This window comes from Electrophorus electricus, chromosome 5, assembly GCF_041902795.1.
Source record: "Electrophorus electricus isolate QZ-2024a chromosome 5, ASM4190279v1, whole genome shotgun sequence".
NCBI lineage: Eukaryota > Metazoa > Chordata > Actinopteri > Gymnotiformes > Gymnotidae > Electrophorus > Electrophorus electricus.
In genome coordinates this window covers 22,887,837-22,912,833 of record NC_137501.1, presented here as the reverse complement: position 1 = coordinate 22,912,833, position 24,997 = coordinate 22,887,837, and the positions used below count along the sequence as shown (strand labels likewise).

The 24,997-nt window shown below is 33.1% G+C and overlaps 1 protein-coding gene across 1 annotated transcript in view; it reads left to right on the top strand.

Annotated features, from left to right (window-relative positions):
* tasp1 (taspase, threonine aspartase, 1) overlaps positions 1-24,997 on the top strand; it is a 152,589-nt gene that overhangs the window by 117,091 nt on the left and 10,501 nt on the right.

The window sequence follows — 24,997 nt, the reverse complement described above, 5'->3', positions numbered from 1 at the left end:
ATTCTAAAACACAATCTCTTGCCCTGAAACAGTGTTTAGGGCGATTACAATGCTGTTTCAATGTGCTTAAAAGGTAAAGAACAGAGTATCAATGTAAAGATACCATTTATAATGCATTACATTTTAGTCTAAAACACAATCTCTTGCCCTGAAACAGCGTTTAGGGCGAATACAATGCTTTGAAATGCTGTTTCAATGTCTTTAAAAGGTAAAGAACAGAGTTGCAATGTAAAGATTCCTTTTATAATGCATTACATTTTAGTCTAAAACACAATCTCTTGCCCTGAAACAGTGTTTAGGGCGATTACAATGCTGCTTCAATGTGTTTAAAAGGTAAAGAACAGAGTAGCAATGTAAAGTTACCATTTATAATGCATTACATTTTAGTCTAAAACACAATCTCTTGCCCTGAAACAGCGTTTAGGGCGAATACAATGCTGTTTCAATGTGTTTAAAAGGTAAAGAACAGAGTAGCAATGTAAAGATACCATTTATAATGCATTACATTTTATTCTAAAACACAATCTCTTGCCCTGAAACAGCGTTTAGGGCGAATACAATGCTTTGAAACGCTGTTTAAAAGGTAAAGAACAGAGTTGCAATGTAAAGATTCCATTTATAATGCATTACATTTTAGTCTAAAACACAATCTCTTGCCCTGAAACAGTGTTTAGGGAGATTACAATGCTGTTTCAATGTGTTTAAAAGGTAAAGAACAGATTAGCAATGTAAAGATACCATTTATAATGCATTACATTTTAGTCTAAAACACAATCTCTTGCCCTGAAACAGCGTTTAGGGCGAATAAAATGCTTTGAAACGCTGTTTAAAAGGTAAAGAACAGAGTTGCAATGTAAAGATTCCATTTATAATGCATTACATTTTAGTCTAAAACACAATCTCTTGCCCTGAAACAGTGTTTAGGGCGATTACAATGCTGTTTCAATGTGTTTAAAAGGTAAAGAACAGAGTAGCAATGTAAAGATACCATTGATAATGCATTACATTTTAGTCTAAAACACAATCTCTTGCCATGAAACAGCGTTTAGAGCGATTACAATGCTGTTTCAATGTGTCTAAAAGTTAAAGAATAGAGTTGCAATGTAAAGATTCCAATTATAATGCATTACATTTTAGTCTAAAACACAATCTCTTGCCCTGAAACAGCGTTTAGGGCGAATACAATGCTTTGAAACGCTGTTTAAAAGGTAAAGAACAGAGTTGCAATGTAAAGATTCCATTTATAATGCATTACATTTTAGTCTAAAACACAATCTCTTGCCCTGAAACAGCGTTTAGGGCGATTACAATGCTGTTTCAATGTGTTTAAAAGGTAAAGAACAGAGTAGCAATGTAAAGATACCATTGATAATGCATTACATTTTAGTCTAAAACACAATCTCTTGCCCTGAAACAGCGTTTAGGGCGATTACAATGGTGTTTCAATGTGTCTAAAAGTTAAAGAATAGAGTTGCAATGTAAAGATTCCAATTATAATGCATTACATTTTAGTCTAAAACACAATCTCTTGCCCTGAAACAGCGTTTAGGGCGAATACAATGCTTTGAAACGATGTTGCAATGTGTTTACAAAGTAAAGAATAGTGTTGCAATGTAAAGATTCCAATTATAATGCATTATATTTTAGTCTAAAACACAATCTTTTGCCCTGAAACAGCGTTTAGGGCGAATACAATGCTTTGAAACGCTGTTGCAATGTGTTTACAAGGTAAAGAATAGTGTTGCAATGTAAAGATTCCAATTATAATGCATTACATTTTAGTCTAAAACACAATCTCTTGCCCTGAAACAGTGTTTAGGGCGATTACAATGCTGTTTCAATGTGTTTAAAAGGTAAAGAACAGAGTAGCAATGTAAAGATACCATTTATAATGCATTACATTTTAGTCTAAATCACAATCTCTTGCCCTGAAACAGCATTTAGGGCGATTACAATGCTGTTTCAATGTGTCTAAAAGTTAAAGAATAGAGTTGCAATGTAAAGATTCCAATTATAATGCATTACATTTTAGTCTAAAACACAATCTCTTGCCCTGAAACAGTGTTTAGGGCGAATACAATGCTTTGAAATGCTGTTTCAATGTCTTTAAAAGGTAAAGAACAGAGTTGCAATGTAAAGATTCCATTTATAATGCATTACATTTTAGTCTAAAACACAATCTCTTGCCCTGAAACAGTGTTTAGGGCGATTACAATGCTGTTTCAATGTGTTTAAAAGGTAAAGAACAGAGTAGCAATGTAAAGATACCATTGATAATGCATTACATTTTAGTCTAAAACACAATCTCTTGCCCTGAAACAGCGTTTAGGGCGATTACAATGCTGTTTCAATGTGTCTGAAAGTTAAAGAATAGAGTTGCAATGTAAAGATTCCAATTATAATGCATTACCTTTTAGTCTAAAACACAATCTCTTGCCCTGAAACAGTGTTTAGGGAGATTACAATGCTGTTTCAATGTGTTTAAAAGGTAAAGAACAGAGTAGCAATGTAAAGATACCATTTATAATGCATTACATTTTATTCTAAAACACAATCTCTTGCCCTGAAACAGTGTTTAGGGCGATTACAATGCTGTTTCAATGTGTTTAAAAGGTAAAGAACAGATTAGCAATGTAAAGATACCATTTATAATGCATTACATTTTAGTCTAAAACACAATCTCTTGCCCTGAAACAGCGTTTAGGGCGAATAAAATGCTTTGAAACGCTGTTTAAAAGGTAAAGAACAGAGTTGCAATGTAAAGATTCCATTTATAATGCATTACATTTTAGTCTAAAACACAATCTCTTGCCCTGAAACAGCGTTTAGGGCGAATACAATGCTTTGAAACGCTGTTTAAAAGGTAAAGAACAGAGTTGCAATGTAAAGATTCCATTTATAATGCATTACATTTTAGTCTAAAACACAATCTCTTGCCCTGAAACAGCGTTTAGGGCGATTACAATGCTGTTTCAATGTGTTTAAAAGGTAAAGAACAGAGTAGCAATGTAAAGATACCATTGATAATGCATTACATTTTAGTCTAAAACACAATCTCTTGCCCTGAAACAGCGTTTAGGGCGATTATAATGCTGTTTCAATGTGTCTAAAAGTTAAAGAATAGAGTTGCAATGTAAAGATTCCAATTATAATGCATTACATTTTAGTCTAAAACACAATCTCTTGCCCTGAAACAGCGTTTAGGGCGAATACAATGCTTTGAAACGCTGTTGCAATGTGTTTACAAAGTAAAGAATAGTGTTGCAATGTAAAGATTCCAATTATAATGCATTATATTTTAGTCTAAAACACAATCTTTTGCCCTGAAACAGCGTTTAGGGCGAATACAATGCTTTGAAACGCTGTTGCAATGTGTTTACAAGGTAAAGAATAGTGTTGCAATGTAAAGATTCCAATTATAATGCATTACATTTTAGTCTAAAACACAATCTCTTGCCCTGAAACAGTGTTTAGGGCGATTACAATGCTCTTTCAATGTGTCTAAAAGGTAAAGAATAGAGTTGCAATGTAAAGATTCCAATTATAATGCATTACATTTTAGTCTAAAACACAATCTCTTGCCCTGAAACAGTGTTTAGGGCGAATACAATGCTTTGAAATGCGGTTTCAATGTCTTTAAAAGGTAAAGAACAGAGTTGCAATGTAAAGATTCCATTTATAATGCATTACATTTTAGTCTAAAACACAATTTCTTGCCCTGAAACAGTGTTTGGGGCGATTACAATGCTGCTTCAATGTGTCTAAAAGTTAAAGAACAGAGTAGCAATGTAAAGATACCATTTATAATGCATTACATTTTAGTCTAAAACACAATCTCTTGCCCTGAAACAGCATTTAGGGCGATTACAATGCTGTTTCAATGTGTCTAAAAGGTAAAGAACAGAGTAGCAATGTAAAGATACCATTTATAATGCATTACATTTTATTCTAAAACACAATCTCTTGCCCTGAAACAGCGTTTAGGGCGAATACAATGCTTTGAAACGCTGTTTAAAAGGTAAAGAACAGAGTTGCAATGTAAAGATTCCATTTATAATGCATTACATTTTAGTCTAAAACACAATCTCTTGCCCTGAAACAGTATTTAGGGAGATTACAATGCTGTTTCAATGTGTTTAAAAGGTAAAGAACAGAGTAGCAATGTAAAGATACCATTTATAATGCATTACATTTTAGTCTAAAACACAATCTCTTGCCCTGAAACAGCGTTTAGGGCGAATAAAATGCTTTGAAACGCTGTTTAAAAGGTAAAGAACAGAGTTGCAATGTAAAGATTCCATTTATAATGCATTACATTTTAGTCTAAAACACAATCTCTTGCCCTGAAACAGCGTTTAGGGCGAATACAATGCTTTGAAACGCTGTTTAAAAGGTAAAGAACAGAGTTGCAATGTAAAGATTCCATTTATAATGCATTACATTTTAGTCTAAAACACAATCTCTTGCCCTGAAACAGCGTTTAGGGCGATTACAATGCTGTTTCAATGTGTTTAAAAGGTAAAGAACAGAGTAGCAATGTAAAGATACCATTGATAATGCATTACATTTTAGTCTAAAACACAATCTCTTGCCCTGAAACAGCGTTTAGGGCGATTACAATGCTGTTTCAATGTGTCTAAAAGTTAAAGAATAGAGTTGCAATGTAAAGATTCCAATTATAATGCATTACATTTTAGTCTAAAACACAATCTCTTGCCCTGAAACAGCGTTTAGGGCGAATACAATGCTTTGAAACGCTGTTGCAATGTGTTTACAAAGTAAAGAATAGTGTTGCAATGTAAAGATTCCAATTATAATGCATTATATTTTAGTCTAAAACACAATCTTTTGCCCTGAAACAGCGTTTAGGGCGAATACAATGCTTTGAAACGCTGTTGCAATGTGTTTACAAGGTAAAGAATAGTGTTGCAATGTAAAGATTCCAATTATAATGCATTACATTTTAGTCTAAAACACAATCTCTTGCCCTGAAACAGTGTTTAGGGCGATTACAATGCTCTTTCAATGTGTCTAAAAGGTAAAGAATAGAGTTGCAATGTAAAGATTCCAATTATAATGCATTACATTTTAGTCTAAAACACAATCTCTTGCCCTGAAACAGTGTTTAGGGCGAATACAATGCTTTGAAATGCAGTTTCAATGTCTTTAAAAGGTAAAGAACAGAGTTGCAATGTAAAGATTCCATTTATAATGCATTACATTTTAGTCTAAAACACAATTTCTTGCCCTGAAACAGTGTTTGGGGCGATTACAATGCTGCTTCAATGTGTCTAAAAGTTAAAGAACAGAGTAGCAATGTAAAGATACCATTTATAATGCATTACATTTTAGTCTAAAACACAATCTCTTGCCCTGAAACAGCATTTAGGGCGATTACAATGCTGTTTCAATGTGTCTAAAAGTTAAAGAATAGAGTTGCAATGTAAAGATTCCAATTATAATGCATTACATTTTAGTCTAAAACACAATCTCTTGCCCTGAAACAGTGTTTAGGGCGAATACAATGCTTTGAAATGCTGTTTCAATGTCTTTAAAAGGTAAAGAACAGAGTTGCAATGTAAAGATTCCATTTATAATGCATTACATTTTAGTCTAAAACACAATCTCTTTCCCTGAAACAGTGTTTAGGGCGATTACAATGCTGCTTCAATGTGTTTATAAGGTAAAGAACAGAGTAGCAATTTAAAGTTACCATTTATAATGCATTACATTTTAGTCTAAAACACAATCTCTTGCCCTGAAACAGCGTTTAGGGCAATTACAATGCTGTTTCAATGTGTTTAAAAGGTAAAGAACAGAGTAGCAATGTAAAGATACCATTGATAATGCATTACATTTTAGTCTAAAACACAATCTCTTGCCCTGAAACAGTGTTTAGGGAGATTACAATGCTGTTTCAATGTGTTTAAAAGGTAAAGAACAGAGTAGCAATTTAAAGATACCATTTATAATGCATTACATTTTAGTCTAAAACACAATTTCTTGCCCTGAAACAGCGTTTAGGGCGAATACAATGCTTTGAAATGCTGTTTCAATGTCTTTAAAAGGTAAAGAACAGAGTTGCAATGTAAAGATTCCAATTATAATGCATTATATTTTAGTCTAAAACACAATTGTTTGCCCTGAAACAGCGTTTAAGGCGAATACAATGCTTTGAAACGCTGTTGCAATGTGTTTACAAGGTAAAGAATAGTGTTGCAATGTAAAGATTCCAATTATAATGCATTACATTTTAGTCTAAAACACAATCTCTTGCCCTGAAACAGTGTTTAGGGCGATTACAATGCTCTTTCAATGTATCTAAAAGGTAAAGAATAGAGTTGCAATGTAAAGATTCCAATTATAATGCATTACATTTTAGTCTAAAACACAATCTCTTGCCCTGAAACAGTGTTTAGGGCGAATACAATGCTTTGAAATGCGGTTTCAATGTCTTTAAAAGGTAAAGAACAGAGTTGCAATGTAAAGATTCCATTTATAATGCATTACATTTTAGTCTAAAACACAATCTCTTGCCCTGAAACAGTGTTTAGGGCGATTACAATGCTGTTTCAATGTGTTTAAAAGGTAAAGAACAGAGTAGCAATGTAAAGATACCATTTATAATGCATTAAATTTTAGTCTAAAACACAATCTCTTGCCCTGAAACAGTGTTTAGGGCGATTACAATGCTGTTTCAATGTGTTTAAAAGGTAAAGAACAGAGTAGCAATGTAAAGATACCATTGATAATGCATTACATTTTAGTCTAAAACACAATCTCTTGCCCTGAAACAGTGTTTAGGGCGAATACAATGCTTTGAAATGCTGTTTCAATGTCTTTAAAAGGTAAAGAACAGAGTTGCAATGTAAAGATTCCATTTATAATGCATTACATTTTAGTCTAAAACACAATCTCTTTCCCTGAAACAGTGTTTAGGGCGATTACAATGCTGCTTCAATGTGTTTATAAGGTAAAGAACAGAGTAGCAATGTAAAGTTACCATTTATAATGCATTACATTTTAGTCTAAAACACAATCTCTTGCCCTGAAACAGCGTTTAGGGCAATTACAATGCTGTTTCAATGTGTTTAAAAGGTAAAGAACAGAGTAGCAATGTAAAGATACCATTGATAATGCATTACATTTTAGTCTAAAACACAATCTCTTGCCCTGAAACAGTGTTTAGGGAGATTACAATGCTGTTTCAATGTGTTTAAAAGGTAAAGAACAGAGTAGCAATTTAAAGATACCATTTATAATGCATTACATTTTAGTCTAAAACACAATTTCTTGCCCTGAAACAGCGTTTAGGGCGAATACAATGCTTTGAAATGCTGTTTCAATGTCTTTAAAAGGTAAAGAACAGAGTTGCAATGTAAAGATTCCAATTATAATGCATTATATTTTAGTCTAAAACACAATCGTTTGCCCTGAAACAGCGTTTAGGGCGAATACAATGCTTTGAAACGCTGTTGCAATGTGTTTACAAGGTAAAGAATAGTGTTGCAATGTAAAGATTCCAATTATAATGCATTACATTTTAGTCTAAAACACAATCTCTTGCCCTGAAACAGTGTTTAGGGCGATTACAATGCTCTTTCAATGTGTCTAAAAGGTAAAGAATAGAGTTGCAATGTAAAGATTCCAATTATAATGCATTACATTTTAGTCTAAAACACAATCTCTTGCCCTGAAACAGTGTTTAGGGCGAATACAATGCTTTGAAATGCGGTTTCAATGTCTTTAAAAGGTAAAGAACAGAGTTGCAATGTAAAGATTCCATTTATAATGCATTACATTTTAGTCTAAAACACAATCTCTTGCCCTGAAACAGTGTTTAGGGCGATTACAATGCTGTTTCAATGTGTTTAAAAGGTAAAGAACAGAGTAGCAATGTAAAGATACCATTTATAATGCATTACATTTTAGTCTAAAACACAATCTCTTGCCCTGAAACAGTGTTTAGGGCGATCACAATGCTGCTTCAATGTGTTTATAAGGTAAAGAACAGAGTAGCAATGTAAATTTACCATTTATAATGCATTACATTTTAGTCTAAAACACAATATCTTGCCCTGAAACAGCGTTTAGGGCGATTACAATGCTGTTTCAATGTGTTTAAAAGATAAAGAACAGAGTTGCAATGTAAAGATTCCATTTATAATGCATTACATTTTAGTCTAAAACACAATCTCTTGCCCTGAAACAGTGTTTAGGGCGATTACAATTCTGCTTCAATGTGTTTATAAGGTAAAGAACAGAGTAGCAATGTAAAGTTACCATTTATAATGCATTACATTTTAGTCTAAAACACAATCTCTTGCCCTGAAACAGCGTTTAGGGCGAATACAATGCTTTGAAACGCTGTTTCAATGTCTTTAAAAGGTAAAGAACAGAGTAGCAATGTAAAGATACCATTTATAATGCATTACATTTTAGTCTAAAACACAATCTCTTGCCCTGAAACAGTGTTTAGGGCGATTACAATGCTGCTTCAATGTGTCTAAAAGGTAAAGAACAGAGTAGCAATGTAAAGATTCCAATTATAATGCATTACATTTTATTCTAAAACACAATCTCTTGCCCTGAAACAGCGTTTAGGGCGAATACAATGCTTTGAAACGCTGTTTAAAAGGTAAAGAACAGAGTTGCAATGTAAAGATTCCATTTATAATGCATTACATTTTAGTCTAAAACACAATCTCTTGCCCTGAAACAGTGTTTAGGGAGATTACAATGCTGTTTCAATGTGTTTAAAAGGTAAAGAACAGAGTAGCAATGTAAAGATACCATTTATAATGCATTACATTTTAGTCTAAAACACAATCTCTTGCCCTGAAACAGCGTTTAGGGCGAATAAAATGCTTTGAAACGCTGTTTAAAAGGTAAAGAACAGAGTTGCAATGTAAAGATTCCATTTATAATGCATTACATTTTAGTCTAAAACACAATCTCTTGCCCTGAAACAGCGTTTAGGGCGAATACAATGCTTTGAAACGCTGTTTAAAAGGTAAAGAACAGAGTTGCAATGTAAAGATTCCATTTATAATGCATTACATTTTAGTCTAAAACACAATCTCTTGCCCTGAAACAGTGTTTAGGGCGATTACAATGCTGTTTCAATGTGTTTAAAAGGTAAAGAACAGAGTAGCAATGTAAAGATACCATTGATAATGCATTACATTTTAGTCTAAAACACAATCTCTTGCCATGAAACAGCGTTTAGAGCGATTACAATGCTGTTTCAATGTGTCTAAAAGTTAAAGAATAGAGTTGCAATGTAAAGATTCCAATTATAATGCATTACATTTTAGTCTAAAACACAATCTCTTGCCCTGAAACAGTGTTTAGGGCGAATACAATGCTTTGAAATGCGGTTTCAATGTCTTTAAAAGGTAAAGAACAGAGTTGCAATGTAAAGATTCCATTTATAATGCATTACATTTTAGTCTAAAACACAATCTCTTGCCCTGAAACAGTGTTTAGGGCGATTACAATGCTGTTTCAATGTGTTTAAAAGGTAAAGAACAGAGTAGCAATGTAAAGATACCATTTATAATGCATTAAATTTTAGTCTAAAACACAATCTCTTGCCCTGAAACAGTGTTTAGGGCGATTACAATGCTGTTTCAATGTGTTTAAAAGGTAAAGAACAGAGTAGCAATGTAAAGATACCATTGATAATGCATTACATTTTAGTCTAAAACACAATCTCTTGCCCTGAAACAGTGTTTAGGGCGAATACAATGCTTTGAAATGCTGTTTCAATGTCTTTAAAAGGTAAAGAACAGAGTTGCAATGTAAAGATTCCATTTATAATGCATTACATTTTAGTCTAAAACACAATCTCTTTCCCTGAAACAGTGTTTAGGGCGATTACAATGCTGCTTCAATGTGTTTATAAGGTAAAGAACAGAGTAGCAATGTAAAGTTACCATTTATAATGCATTACATTTTAGTCTAAAACACAATCTCTTGCCCTGAAACAGCGTTTAGGGCAATTACAATGCTGTTTCAATGTGTTTAAAAGGTAAAGAACAGAGTAGCAATGTAAAGATACCATTGATAATGCATTACATTTTAGTCTAAAACACAATCTCTTGCCCTGAAACAGTGTTTAGGGAGATTACAATGCTGTTTCAATGTGTTTAAAAGGTAAAGAACAGAGTAGCAATTTAAAGATACCATTTATAATGCATTACATTTTAGTCTAAAACACAATTTCTTGCCCTGAAACAGCGTTTAGGGCGAATACAATGCTTTGAAATGCTGTTTCAATGTCTTTAAAAGGTAAAGAACAGAGTTGCAATGTAAAGATTCCAATTATAATGCATTATATTTTAGTCTAAAACACAATCGTTTGCCCTGAAACAGCGTTTAGGGCGAATACAATGCTTTGAAACGCTGTTGCAATGTGTTTACAAGGTAAAGAATAGTGTTGCAATGTAAAGATTCCAATTATAATGCATTACATTTTAGTCTAAAACACAATCTCTTGCCCTGAAACAGTGTTTAGGGCGATTACAATGCTCTTTCAATGTGTCTAAAAGGTAAAGAATAGAGTTGCAATGTAAAGATTCCAATTATAATGCATTACATTTTAGTCTAAAACACAATCTCTTGCCCTGAAACAGTGTTTAGGGCGAATACAATGCTTTGAAATGCGGTTTCAATGTCTTTAAAAGGTAAAGAACAGAGTTGCAATGTAAAGATTCCATTTATAATGCATTACATTTTAGTCTAAAACACAATCTCTTGCCCTGAAACAGTGTTTAGGGCGATTACAATGCTGTTTCAATGTGTTTAAAAGGTAAAGAACAGAGTAGCAATGTAAAGATACCATTTATAATGCATTACATTTTAGTCTAAAACACAATCTCTTGCCCTGAAACAGTGTTTAGGGCGATCACAATGCTGCTTCAATGTGTTTATAAGGTAAAGAACAGAGTAGCAATGTAAATTTACCATTTATAATGCATTACATTTTAGTCTAAAACACAATCTCTTGCCCTGAAACAGCGTTTAGGGCGATTACAATGCTGTTTCAATGTGTTTAAAAGATAAAGAACAGAGTTGCAATGTAAAGATTCCATTTATAATGCATTACATTTTAGTCTAAAACACAATCTCTTGCCCTGAAACAGTGTTTAGGGCGATTACAATTCTGCTTCAATGTGTTTATAAGGTAAAGAACAGAGTAGCAATGTAAAGTTACCATTTATAATGCATTACATTTTAGTCTAAAACACAATCTCTTGCCCTGAAACAGCGTTTAGGGCGAATACAATGCTTTGAAACGCTGTTTCAATGTCTTTAAAAGGTAAAGAACAGAGTAGCAATGTAAAGATACCATTTATAATGCATTACATTTTAGTCTAAAACACAATCTCTTGCCCTGAAACAGTGTTTAGGGCGATTACAATGCTGCTTCAATGTGTCTAAAAGGTAAAGAACAGAGTAGCAATGTAAAGATTCCAATTATAATGCATTACATTTTATTCTAAAACACAATCTCTTGCCCTGAAACAGCGTTTAGGGCGAATACAATGCTTTGAAACGCTGTTTAAAAGGTAAAGAACAGAGTTGCAATGTAAAGATTCCATTTATAATGCATTACATTTTAGTCTAAAACACAATCTCTTGCCCTGAAACAGTGTTTAGGGAGATTACAATGCTGTTTCAATGTGTTTAAAAGGTAAAGAACAGAGTAGCAATGTAAAGATACCATTTATAATGCATTACATTTTAGTCTAAAACACAATCTCTTGCCCTGAAACAGCGTTTAGGGCGAATAAAATGCTTTGAAACGCTGTTTAAAAGGTAAAGAACAGAGTTGCAATGTAAAGATTCCATTTATAATGCATTACATTTTAGTCTAAAACACAATCTCTTGCCCTGAAACAGCGTTTAGGGCGAATACAATGCTTTGAAACGCTGTTTAAAAGGTAAAGAACAGAGTTGCAATGTAAAGATTCCATTTATAATGCATTACATTTTAGTCTAAAACACAATCTCTTGCCCTGAAACAGTGTTTAGGGCGATTACAATGCTGTTTCAATGTGTTTAAAAGGTAAAGAACAGAGTAGCAATGTAAAGATACCATTGATAATGCATTACATTTTAGTCTAAAACACAATCTCTTGCCATGAAACAGCGTTTAGAGCGATTACAATGCTGTTTCAATGTGTCTAAAAGTTAAAGAATAGAGTTGCAATGTAAAGATTCCAATTATAATGCATTACATTTTAGTCTAAAACACAATCTCTTGCCCTGAAACAGTGTTTAGGGCGAATACAATGCTTTGAAATGCGGTTTCAATGTCTTTAAAAGGTAAAGAACAGAGTTGCAATGTAAAGATTCCATTTATAATGCATTACATTTTAGTCTAAAACACAATCTCTTGCCCTGAAACAGTGTTTAGGGCGATTACAATGCTGTTTCAATGTGTTTAAAAGGTAAAGAACAGAGTAGCAATGTAAAGATACCATTTATAATGCATTAAATTTTAGTCTAAAACACAATCTCTTGCCCTGAAACAGTGTTTAGGGCGATTACAATGCTGTTTCAATGTGTTTAAAAGGTAAAGAACAGAGTAGCAATGTAAAGATACCATTGATAATGCATTACATTTTAGTCTAAAACACAATCTCTTGCCCTGAAACAGTGTTTAGGGCGAATACAATGCTTTGAAATGCTGTTTCAATGTCTTTAAAAGGTAAAGAACAGAGTTGCAATGTAAAGATTCCATTTATAATGCATTACATTTTAGTCTAAAACACAATCTCTTTCCCTGAAACAGTGTTTAGGGCGATTACAATGCTGCTTCAATGTGTTTATAAGGTAAAGAACAGAGTAGCAATGTAAAGTTACCATTTATAATGCATTACATTTTAGTCTAAAACACAATCTCTTGCCCTGAAACAGCGTTTAGGGCAATTACAATGCTGTTTCAATGTGTTTAAAAGGTAAAGAACAGAGTAGCAATGTAAAGATACCATTGATAATGCATTACATTTTAGTCTAAAACACAATCTCTTGCCCTGAAACAGTGTTTAGGGAGATTACAATGCTGTTTCAATGTGTTTAAAAGGTAAAGAACAGAGTAGCAATTTAAAGATACCATTTATAATGCATTACATTTTAGTCTAAAACACAATTTCTTGCCCTGAAACAGCGTTTAGGGCGAATACAATGCTTTGAAATGCTGTTTCAATGTCTTTAAAAGGTAAAGAACAGAGTTGCAATGTAAAGATTCCAATTATAATGCATTATATTTTAGTCTAAAACACAATCGTTTGCCCTGAAACAGCGTTTAGGGCGAATACAATGCTTTGAAACGCTGTTGCAATGTGTTTACAAGGTAAAGAATAGTGTTGCAATGTAAAGATTCCAATTATAATGCATTACATTTTAGTCTAAAACACAATCTCTTGCCCTGAAACAGTGTTTAGGGCGATTACAATGCTCTTTCAATGTGTCTAAAAGGTAAAGAATAGAGTTGCAATGTAAAGATTCCAATTATAATGCATTACATTTTAGTCTAAAACACAATCTCTTGCCCTGAAACAGTGTTTAGGGCGAATACAATGCTTTGAAATGCGGTTTCAATGTCTTTAAAAGGTAAAGAACAGAGTTGCAATGTAAAGATTCCAATTATAATGCATTATATTTTAGTCTAAAACACAATCGTTTGCCCTGAAACAGCGTTTAGGGCGAATACAATGCTTTGAAACGCTGTTGCAATGTGTTTACAAGGTAAAGAATAGTGTTGCAATGTAAAGATTCCAATTATAATGCATTACATTTTAGTCTAAAACACAATCTCTTGCCCTGAAACAGTGTTTAGGGCGATTACAATGCTCTTTCAATGTGTCTAAAAGGTAAAGAATAGAGTTGCAATGTAAAGATTCCAATTATAATGCATTACATTTTAGTCTAAAACACAATCTCTTGCCCTGAAACAGTGTTTAGGGCGAATACAATGCTTTGAAATGCGGTTTCAATGTCTTTAAAAGGTAAAGAACAGAGTTGCAATGTAAAGATTCCATTTATAATGCATTACATTTTAGTCTAAAACACAATCTCTTGCCCTGAAACAGTGTTTAGGGCGATTACAATGCTGTTTCAATGTGTTTAAAAGGTAAAGAACAGAGTAGCAATGTAAAGATACCATTTATAATGCATTACATTTTAGTCTAAAACACAATCTCTTGCCCTGAAACAGTGTTTAGGGCGATTACAATGCTGCTTCAATGTGTTTATAAGGTAAAGAACAGAGTAGCAATGTAAATTTACCATTTATAATGCATTACATTTTAGTCTAAAACACAATCTCTTGCCCTGAAACAGCGTTTAGGGCGATTACAATGCTGTTTCAATGTGTTTAAAAGATAAAGAACAGAGTTGCAATGTAAAGATTCCATTTATAATGCATTACATTTTAGTCTAAAACACAATCTCTTGCCCTGAAACAGTGTTTAGGGCGATTACAATTCTGCTTCAATGTGTTTATAAGGTAAAGAACAGAGTAGCAATGTAAAGTTACCATTTATAATGCATTACATTTTAGTCTAAAACACAATCTCTTGCCCTGAAACAGCGTTTAGGGCGAATACAATGCTTTGAAACGCTGTTTCAATGTCTTTAAAAGGTAAAGAACAGAGTAGCAATGTAAAGATACCATTTATAATGCATTACATTTTAGTCTAAAACACAATCTCTTGCCCTGAAACAGTGTTTAGGGCGATTACAATGCTGCTTCAATGTGTCTAAAAGGTAAAGAACAGAGTAGCAATGTAAAGATTCCAATTATAATGCATTACATTTTATTCTAAAACACAATCTCTTGCCCTGAAACAGCGTTTAGGGCGAATACAATGCTTTGAAACGCTGTTTAAAAGGTAAAGAACAGAGTTGCAATGTAAAGATTCCATTTATAATGCATTACATTTTAGTCTAAAACACAATCTCTTGCCCTGAAACAGTGTTTAGGGAGATTACAATGCTGTTTCAATGTGTTTAAAAGGTAAAGAACAGAGTAGCAATGTAAAGATACCATTTATAATGCATTACATTTTAGTCTAAAACACAATCTCTTGCCCTGAAACAGCGTTTAGGGCGAATAAAATGCTTTGAAACGCTGTTTAAAAGGTAAAGAACAGAGTTGCAATGTAAAGATTCCATTTATAATGCATTACATTTTAGTCTAAAACACAATCTCTTGCCCTGAAACAGCGTTTAGGGCGAATACAATGCTTTGAAACGCTGTTTAAAAGGTAAAGAACAGAGTTGCAATGTAAAGATTCCATTTATAATGCATTACATTTTAGTCTAAAACACAATCTCTTGCCCTGAAACAGTGTTTAGGGCGATTACAATGCTGTTTCAATGTGTTTAAAAGGTAAAGAACAGAGTAGCAATGTAAAGATACCATTGATAATGCATTACATTTTAGTCTAAAACACAATCTCTTGCCATGAAACAGCGTTTAGAGCGATTACAATGCTGTTTCAATGTGTCTAAAAGTTAAAGAATAGAGTTGCAATGTAAAGATTCCAATTATAATGCATTACATTTTAGTCTAAAACACAATCTCTTGCCCTGAAACAGTGTTTAGGGAGATTACAATGCTATTTCAATGTGTTTAAAAGGTAAAGAACAGAGTAGCAATGTAAAGATACCATTTATGATGCATTACATTTTATTCTAAAACACAATCTCTTGCCCTGAAACAGTGTTTAGGGCGATTACAATGCTGTTTCAATGTGCTTAAAAGGTAAAGAACAGAGTATCAATGTAAAGATACCATTTATAATGCATTACATTTTAGTCTAAAACACAATCTCTTGCCCTGAAACAGCGTTTAGGGCGAATACAATGCTTTGAAATGCTGTTTCAATGTCTTTAAAAGGTAAAGAACAGAGTTGCAATGTAAAGATTCCATTTATAATGCATTACATTTTAGTCTAAAACACAATCTCTTGCCCTGAAACAGTGTTTAGGGCGATTACAATTCTGCTTCAATGTGTTTATAAGGTAAAGAACAGAGTAGCAATGTAAAGTTACCATTTATAATGCATTACATTTTAGTCTAAAACACAATCTCTTGCCCTGAAACAGCGTTTAGGGCGAATACAATGCTTTGAAACGCTGTTTAAAAGGTAAAGAACAGAGTTGCAATGTAAAGATTCCATTTATAATGCATTACATTTTAGTCTAAAACACAATCTCTTGCCCTGAAACAGTGTTTAGGGCGATTACAATGCTGTTTCAATGTGTTTAAAAGGTAAAGAACAGAGTAGCAATGTAAAGATACCATTTATAATGCATTACATTTTAGTCTAAAACACAATCTCTTGCCCTGAAACAGTGTTTAGGGCGATTACAATGCTGCTTCAATGTGTTTATAAGGTAAAGAACAGAGTAGCAATGTAAATTTACCATTTATAATGCATTACATTTTAGTCTAAAACACAATCTCTTGCCCTGAAACAGCGTTTAGGGCGATTACAATGCTGTTTCAATGTGTTTAAAAGATAAAGAACAGAGTAGCAATGTAAAGATACCATTTATAATGCATTACATTTTAGTCTAAAACACAATCTCTTGCCCTGAAACAGCGTTTAGGGCGATTACAATGCTGTTTCAATGTGTTTAAAAGATAAAGAACAGAGTTGCAATGTAAAGATTCCATTTATAATGCATTACATTTTAGTCTAAAACACAATCTCTTGCCCTGAAACAGTGTTTAGGGCGATTACAATTCTGCTTCAATGTGTTTATAAGGTAAAGAACAGAGTAGCAATGTAAAGTTACCATTTATAATGCATTACATTTTAGTCTAAAACACAATCTCTTGCCCTGAAACAGCGTTTAGGGCGAATACAATGCTTTGAAACGCTGTTTCAATGTCTTTAAAAGGTAAAGAACAGAGTAGCAATGTAAAGATACCATTTATAATGCATTACATTTTAGTCTAAAACACAATCTCTTGCCCTGAAACAGTGTTTAGGGCGATTACAATGCTGCTTCAATGTGTCTAAAAGGTAAAGAACAGAGTAGCAATGTAAAGATTCCAATTATAATGCATTACATTTTATTCTAAAACACAATCTCTTGCCCTGAAACAGCGTTTAGGGCGAATACAATGCTTTGAAATGCTGTTTAAAAGGTAAAGAACAGAGTTGCAATGTAAAGATTCCATTTATAATGCATTACATTTTAGTCTAAAACACAATCTCTTGCCCTGAAACAGTGTTTAGGGAGATTACAATGCTGTTTCAATGTGTTTAAAAGGTAAAGAACAGAGTAGCAATGTAAAGATACCATTTATAATGCATTACATTTTAGTCTAAAACACAATCTCTTGCCCTGAAACAGCGTTTAGGGCGAATAAAATGCTTTGAAACGCTGTTTAAAAGGTAAAGAACAGAGTTGCAATGTAAAGATTCCATTTATAATGCATTACATTTTAGTCTAAAACACAATCTCTTGCCCTGAAACAGCGTTTAGGGCGATTACAATGCTGTTTCAATGTGTTTAAAAGGTAAAGAACAGAGTAGCAATGTAAAGATACCATTGATAATGCATTACATTTTAGTCTAAAACACAATCTCTTGCCCTGAAACAGCGTTTAGGGCGATTACAATGCTGTTTCAATGTGTCTAAAAGTTAAAGAATAGAGTTGCAATGTAAAGATTCCAATTATAATGCATTACATTTTAGTCTAAAACACAATCTCTTGCCCTGAAACAGCGTTTAGGGCGAATACAATGCTTTGAAACGCTGTTGCAATGTGTTTACAAATTAAAGAATAATGTTGCAATGTAAAGATTCCAATTATAATGCATTATATTTTAGTCTAAAACACAATCTCTTGCCCTGAAACAGTGTTTAGGGCGAATACAATGCTTTGAAATGCGGTTTCAATGTCTTTAAAAGGTAAAGAACAGAGTTGCAATGTAAAAATTCCATTTATAATGCATTACATTTTAGTCTAAAACACAATCTCTTGCCCTGAAACAGTGTTTGGGGCGATTACAATGCTGCTTCAATGTGTCTAAAAGTTAAAGAACAGAGTAGCAATGTAAAGATACCATTTATAATGCATTACATTTTAGTCTAAAACACAATCTCTTGCCCTGAAACAGCATTTAGGGCGATTACAATGCTGTTTCAATGTGTCTAAAAGTTAAAGAATAGATTTGCAATGTAAAGATTCCAATTATAATGCATTACATTTTAGTCTAAAACACAATCTCTTGCCCTGAAACAGTGTTTAGGGCGAATACAATGCTTTGAAATGCTGTTTCAATGTCTTTAAAAGGTAAAGAACAGAGTTGCAATGTAAAGATTCCATTTATAATGCATTACATTTTAGTCTAAAACACAATCTCTTTCCCTGAAACAGTGTTTAGGGCGATTACAATGCTGCTTCAATGTGTTTATAAGGTAAAGAACAGAGTAGCAATGTAAAGTTACCATTTATAATGCATTACATTTTAGTCTAAAACACAATCTCTTGCCCTGAAACAGCGTTTAGGGCGATTACAATGCTGTTTCAATGTGTTTAAAAGGTAAAGAACAGAGTAGCAATGTAAAGATACCATTGATAATGCATTACATTTTAGTCTAAAACACAATCTCTTGCCCTGAAACAGTGTTTAGGGAGATTACAATGCTGTTTCAATGTGTTTAAAAGGTAAAGAACAGAGTAGCAATTTAAAGATACCATTTATAATGCATTACATTTTAGTCTAAAACACAATCTCTTGCCCTGAAACAGCGTTTAGGGCGAATACAATGCTTTGAAATGCTGTTTCAATGTCTTTAAAAGGTAAAGAACAGAGTTGCAATGTAAAGATTCCAATTATAATGCATTATATTTTAGTCTAAAACACAATCTTTTGCCCTGAAACAGCGTTTAGGGCGAATACAATGCTTTGAAACGCTGTTGCAATGTGTTTACAAGGTAAAGAATAGTGTTGCAATGTAAAGATTCCAATTATAATGCATTACATTTTAGTCTAAAACACAATCTCTTGCCCTGAAACAGTGTTTAAGGCGATTACAATGCTCTTTCAATGTGTCTAAAAGGTAAAGAATAGAGTTGCAATGTAAAGATTCCAATTATAATGCATTACATTTTAGTCTAAAACACAATCTCTTGCCCTGAAATAGTGTTTAGGGCGAATACAATGCTTTGAAATGCGGTTTCAATGTCTTTAAAAGCTAAAGAACAGAGTTGCAATGTAAAGATTCCATTTATAATGCATTACATTTTAGTCTAAAACACAATCTCTTGCCCTGAAACAGTGTTTAGGGCGATTACAATGCTGTTTCAATGTGTTTAAAAGGTAAAGAACAGAGTAGCAATGTAAAGATACCATTTATAATGCATTAAATTTTAGTCTAAAACACAATCTCTTGCCCTGAAACAGTGTTTAGGGCGATTACAATGCTGTTTCAATGTGTTTAAAAGGTAAAGAACAGAGTAGCAATGTAAAGATACCATTGATAATGCATTACATTTTAGTCTAAAACACAATCTCTTGCCATGAAACAGCGTTTAGAGCGATTACAATGCTGTTTCAATGTGTCTAAAAGTTAAAGAATAGAGTTGCAATGTAAAGATTCCAATTATAATGCATTACATTTTAGTCTAAAACACAATCTCTTGCCCTGAAACAGTGTTTAGGGAGATTACAATGCTATTTCAATGTGTTTAAAAGGTAAAGAACAGAGTAGCAATGTAAAGATACCATTTATGATGCATTACATTTTATTCTAAAACACAATCTCTTGCCCTGAAACAGTGTTTAGGGCGATTACAATGCTGTTTCAATGTGCTTAAAAGGTAAAGAACAGAGTATCAATGTAAAGATACCATTTATAATGCATTACATTTTAGTCTAAAACACAATCTCTTGCCCTGAAACAGCGTTTAGGGCGAATACAATGCTTTGAAATGCTGTTTCAATGTCTTTAAAAGGTAAAGAAAGGGGGTGCAATGTAAAGATTCCATTTATAATGCATTACATTTTAGTCTAAAACACAATCTCTTGCCCTGAAACAGTGTTTAGGGCGATTACAATTCTGCTTCAATGTGTTTATAAGGTAAAGAACAGAGTAGCAATGTAAAGTTACCATTTATAATGCATTACATTTTAGTCTAAAACACAATCTCTTGTCCTGAAACAGCGTTTAGGGCGAATACAATGCTTTGAAACGCTGTTTAAAAGGTAAAGAACAGAGTTGCAATGTAAAGATTCCATTTATAATGCATTACATTTTAGTCTAAAACACAATCTCTTGCCCTGAAACAGTGTTTAGGGCGATTACAATGCTGTTTCAATGTGTTTAAAAGGTAAAGAACAGAGTAGCAATGTAAAGATACCATTTATAATGCATTACATTTTAATCTAAAACACAATCTCTTGCCCTGAAACAGTGTTTAGGGCGATTACAATGCTGCTTCAATGTGTTTATAAGGTAAAGAACAGAGTAGCAATGTAAATTTACCATTTATAATGCATTACATTTTAGTCTAAAACACAATCTCTTGCCCTGAAACAGCGTTTAGGGCGATTACAATGCTGTTTCAATGTGTTTAAAAGATAAAGAACAGAGTAGCAATGTAAAGATACCATTTATAATGCATTACATTTTAGTCTAAAACACAATCTCTTGCCCTGAAACAGCGTTTAGGGCGATTACAATGCTGTTTCAATGTGTTTAAAAGATAAAGAACAGAGTTGCAATGTAAAGATTCCATTTATAATGCATTACATTTTAGTCTAAAACACAATCTCTTGCCCTGAAACAGTGTTTAGGGCGATTACAATTCTGCTTCAATGTGTTTATAAGGTAAAGAACAGAGTAGCAATGTAAAGTTACCATTTATAATGCATTACATTTTAGTCTAAAACACAATCTCTTGCCCTGAAACAGCGTTTAGGGCGATTACAATGCTGTTTCAATGTGTCTAAAAGTTAAAGAATAGAGTTGCAATGTAAAGATTCCAATTATAATGCATTACATTTTAGTCTAAAACACAATCTCTTGCCCTGAAACAGCGTTTAGGGCGAATACAATGCTTTGAAACGCTGTTGCAATGTGTTTACAAATTAAAGAATAATGTTGCAATGTAAAGATTCCAATTATAATGCATTATATTTTAGTCTAAAACACAATCTCCTGCCCTGAAACAGTGTTTAGGGCGAATACAATGCTTTGAAATGCGGTTTCAATGTCTTTAAAAGGTAAACAACAGAGTTGCAATGTAAAAATTCCATTTATAATGCATTACATTTTAGTCTAAAACACAATCTCTTGCCCTGAAACAGTGTTTGGGGCGATTACAGTGCTGCTTCAATGTGTCTAAAAGTTAAAGAACAGAGTAGCAATGTAAAGATACCATTTATAATGCATTACATTTTAGTCTAAAACACAATCTCTTGCCCTGAAACAGCATTTAGGGCGATTACAATGCTGTTTCAATGTGTCTAAAAGTTAAAGAACAGAGTAGCAATGTAAAGTTACCATTTATAATGCATTACATTTTAGTCTAAAACACAATCTCTTGCCCTGAAACAGCGTTTAGGGCGATTACAATGCTGTTTCAATGTGTTTAAAAGGTAAAGAACAGAGTAGCAATGTAAAGATACCATTGATAATGCATTACATTTTAGTCTAAAACACAATCTCTTGCCCTGAAACAGTGTTTAGGGAGATTACAATGCTGTTTCAATGTGTTTAAAAGGTAAAGAACAGAGTAGCAATTTAAAGATACCATTTATAATGCATTACATTTTAGTCTAAAACACAATCTCTTGCCCTGAAACAGCGTTTAGGGCGAATACAATGCTTTGAAATGCTGTTTCAATGTCTTTAAAAGGTAAAGAACAGAGTTGCAATGTAAAGATTCCAATTATAATGCATTATATTTTAGTCTAAAACACAATCTTTTGCCCTGAAACAGCGTTTAGGGCGAATACAATGCTTTGAAACGCTGTTGCAATGTGTTTACAAGGTAAAGAATAGTGTTGCAATGTAAAGATTCCAATTATAATGCATTACATTTTAGTCTAAAACACAATCTCTTGCCCTGAAACAGTGTTTAGGGCGATTACAATGCTCTTTCAATGTGTCTAAAAGGTAAAGAATAGAGTTGCAATGTAAAGATTCCAATTATAATGCATTACATTTTAGTCTAAAACACAATCTCTTGCCCTGAAACAGTGTTTAGGGCGAATACAATGCTTTGAAATGCGGTTTCAATGTCTTTAAAAGGTAAAGAACAGAGTTGCAATGTAAAGATTCCATTTATAATGCATTACATTTTAGTCTAAAACACAATCTCTTGCCCTGAAACAGTGTTTAGGGCGATTACAATGCTGTTTCAATGTGTTTAAAAGGTAAAGAACAGAGTAGCAATGTAAAGATACCATTTATAATGCATTAAATTTTAGTCTAAAACACAATCTCTTGCCCTGAAACAGTGTTTAGGGCGATTACAATGCTGTTTCAATGTGTTTAAAAGGTAAAGAACAGAGTAGCAATGTAAAGATACCATTGATAATGCATTACATTTTAGTCTAAAACACAATCTCTTGCCATGAAACAGCGTTTAGAGCGATTACAATGCTGTTTCAATGTGTCTAAAAGTTAAAGAATAGAGTTGCAATGTAAAGATTCCAATTATAATGCATTACATTTTAGTCTAAAACACAATCTCTTGCCCTGAAACAGTGTTTAGGGCGATTACAATGCTGTTTCAATGTGCTTAAAAGGTAAAGAACAGAGTATCAATGTAAAGATACCATTTATAATGCATTACATTTTAGTCTAAAACACAATCTCTTGCCCTGAAACAGCGTTTAGGGCGAATACAATGCTTTGAAATGCTGTTTCAATGTCTTTAAAAGGTAAAGAAAGGGGGTGCAATGTAAAGATTCCATTTATAATGCATTACATTTTAGTCTAAAACACAATCTCTTGCCCTGAAACAGTGTTTAGGGCGATTACAATTCTGCTTCAATGTGTTTATAAGGTAAAGAACAGAGTAGCAATGTAAAGTTACCATTTATAATGCATTACATTTTAGTCTAAAACACAATCTCTTGTCCTGAAACAGCGTTTAGGGCGAATACAATGCTTTGAAACGCTGTTTAAAAGGTAAAGAACAGAGTTGCAATGTAAAGATTCCATTTATAATGCATTACATTTTAGTCTAAAACACAATCTCTTGCCCTGAAACAGTGTTTAGGGCGATTACAATGCTGTTTCAATGTGTTTAAAAGGTAAAGAACAGAGTAGCAATGTAAAGATACCATTTATAATGCATTACATTTTAGTCTAAAACACAATCTCTTGCCCTGAAACAGTGTTTAGGGCGATTACAATGCTGCTTCAATGTGTTTATAAGGTAAAGAACAGAGTAGCAATGTAAATTTACCATTTATAATGCATTACATTTTAGTCTAAAACACAATCTCTTGCCCTGAAACAGCGTTTAGGGCGATTACAATGCTGTTTCAATGTGTTTAAAAGATAAAGAACAGAGTAGCAATGTAAAGATACCATTTATAATGCATTACATTTTAGTCTAAAACACAATCTCTTGCCCTGAAACAGCGTTTAGGGCGATTACAATGCTGTTTCAATGTGTTTAAAAGATAAAGAACAGAGTTGCAATGTAAAGATTCCATTTATAATGCATTACATTTTAGTCTAAAACACAATCTCTTGCCCTGAAACAGTGTTTAGGGCGATTACAATTCTGCTTCAATGTGTTTATAAGGTAAAGAACAGAGTAGCAATGTAAAGTTACCATTTATAATGCATTACATTTTAGTCTAAAACACAATCTCTTGCCCTGAAACAGCGTTTAGGGCGAATACAATGCTTTGAAACGCTGTTTAAAAGGTAAAGAACAGAGTTGCAATGTAAAGATTCCATTTATAATGCATTACATTTTAGTCTAAAACACAATCTCTTGCCCTGAAACAGTGTTTAGGGCGATTACAATGCTGTTTCAATGTGTTTAAAAGGTAAAGAATAGTAGCAATGTAAAGATACCATTTATAATGCATTACATTTTAGTCTAAAACACAATCTCTTGCCCTGAAACAGTGTTTAGGGCGATTACAATGCTGTTTCAATGTGTTTAAAAGGTAAAGAACAGAGTAGCAATGTAAAGATACCATTTATAATGCATTACATTTTAGTCTAAAACACAATCTCTTGCCCTGAAACAGCGTTTAGGGCGATTACAATGCTGTTTCAATGTGTCTAAAAGTTAAAGAATAGAGTTGCAATGTAAAGATTCTTCTTATAATGCAGTCTCTTTTAGTCTAAAACACAATCTCTTGCCCTGAAACAGTGTTTAAGCTGATTACAATGCATAGAAGCCCTGTTTCTTTGTGGTTAGAGGTGTACAAACAGAGTTGCAATTACTTTAAATTGTCATATAACAAACACCTTGTTTCTCCCCTGTATAAACTCTTTTCACTTGAAATATGTGTTTTCTTAGGATATTGTAAGTTGTTCAGTTTGGTTAAAAACAATATTTCTTGCTCTGAAACTATGTATAAGCCAATTATAATGCGTGGAAACGTTGCCTCCTTGTGGTTAGAGGTGTAAAAACAGAGTTGCAATTACTTTCAAGGGTCACATTAGAACCATGTTAAAACAACTTGTTCTCCCCTGGATAAACTCTTTTCACTTGAAATATGTGTTTTCTTAGGCTATTGTAAGTTATTCAGTTTGGTTAAAAACAAGATGTCTTGCTCTGAAACGCTGTATAAGCCGATTACAATGCATAGAAACCCTGTTTCGTTGTGGTGAGACGTGTTCAAACAGAGTTGCAATTACTTTAAATTGTCATATTACAAACACCTTGTTTCTCCCCTGTATAAACTCTTTTCACTTGAAATATGTGTTTTCTTAACACATTGTAAGTTATTCAGTTTGGTTAAAAACAAGATGTCTTGCT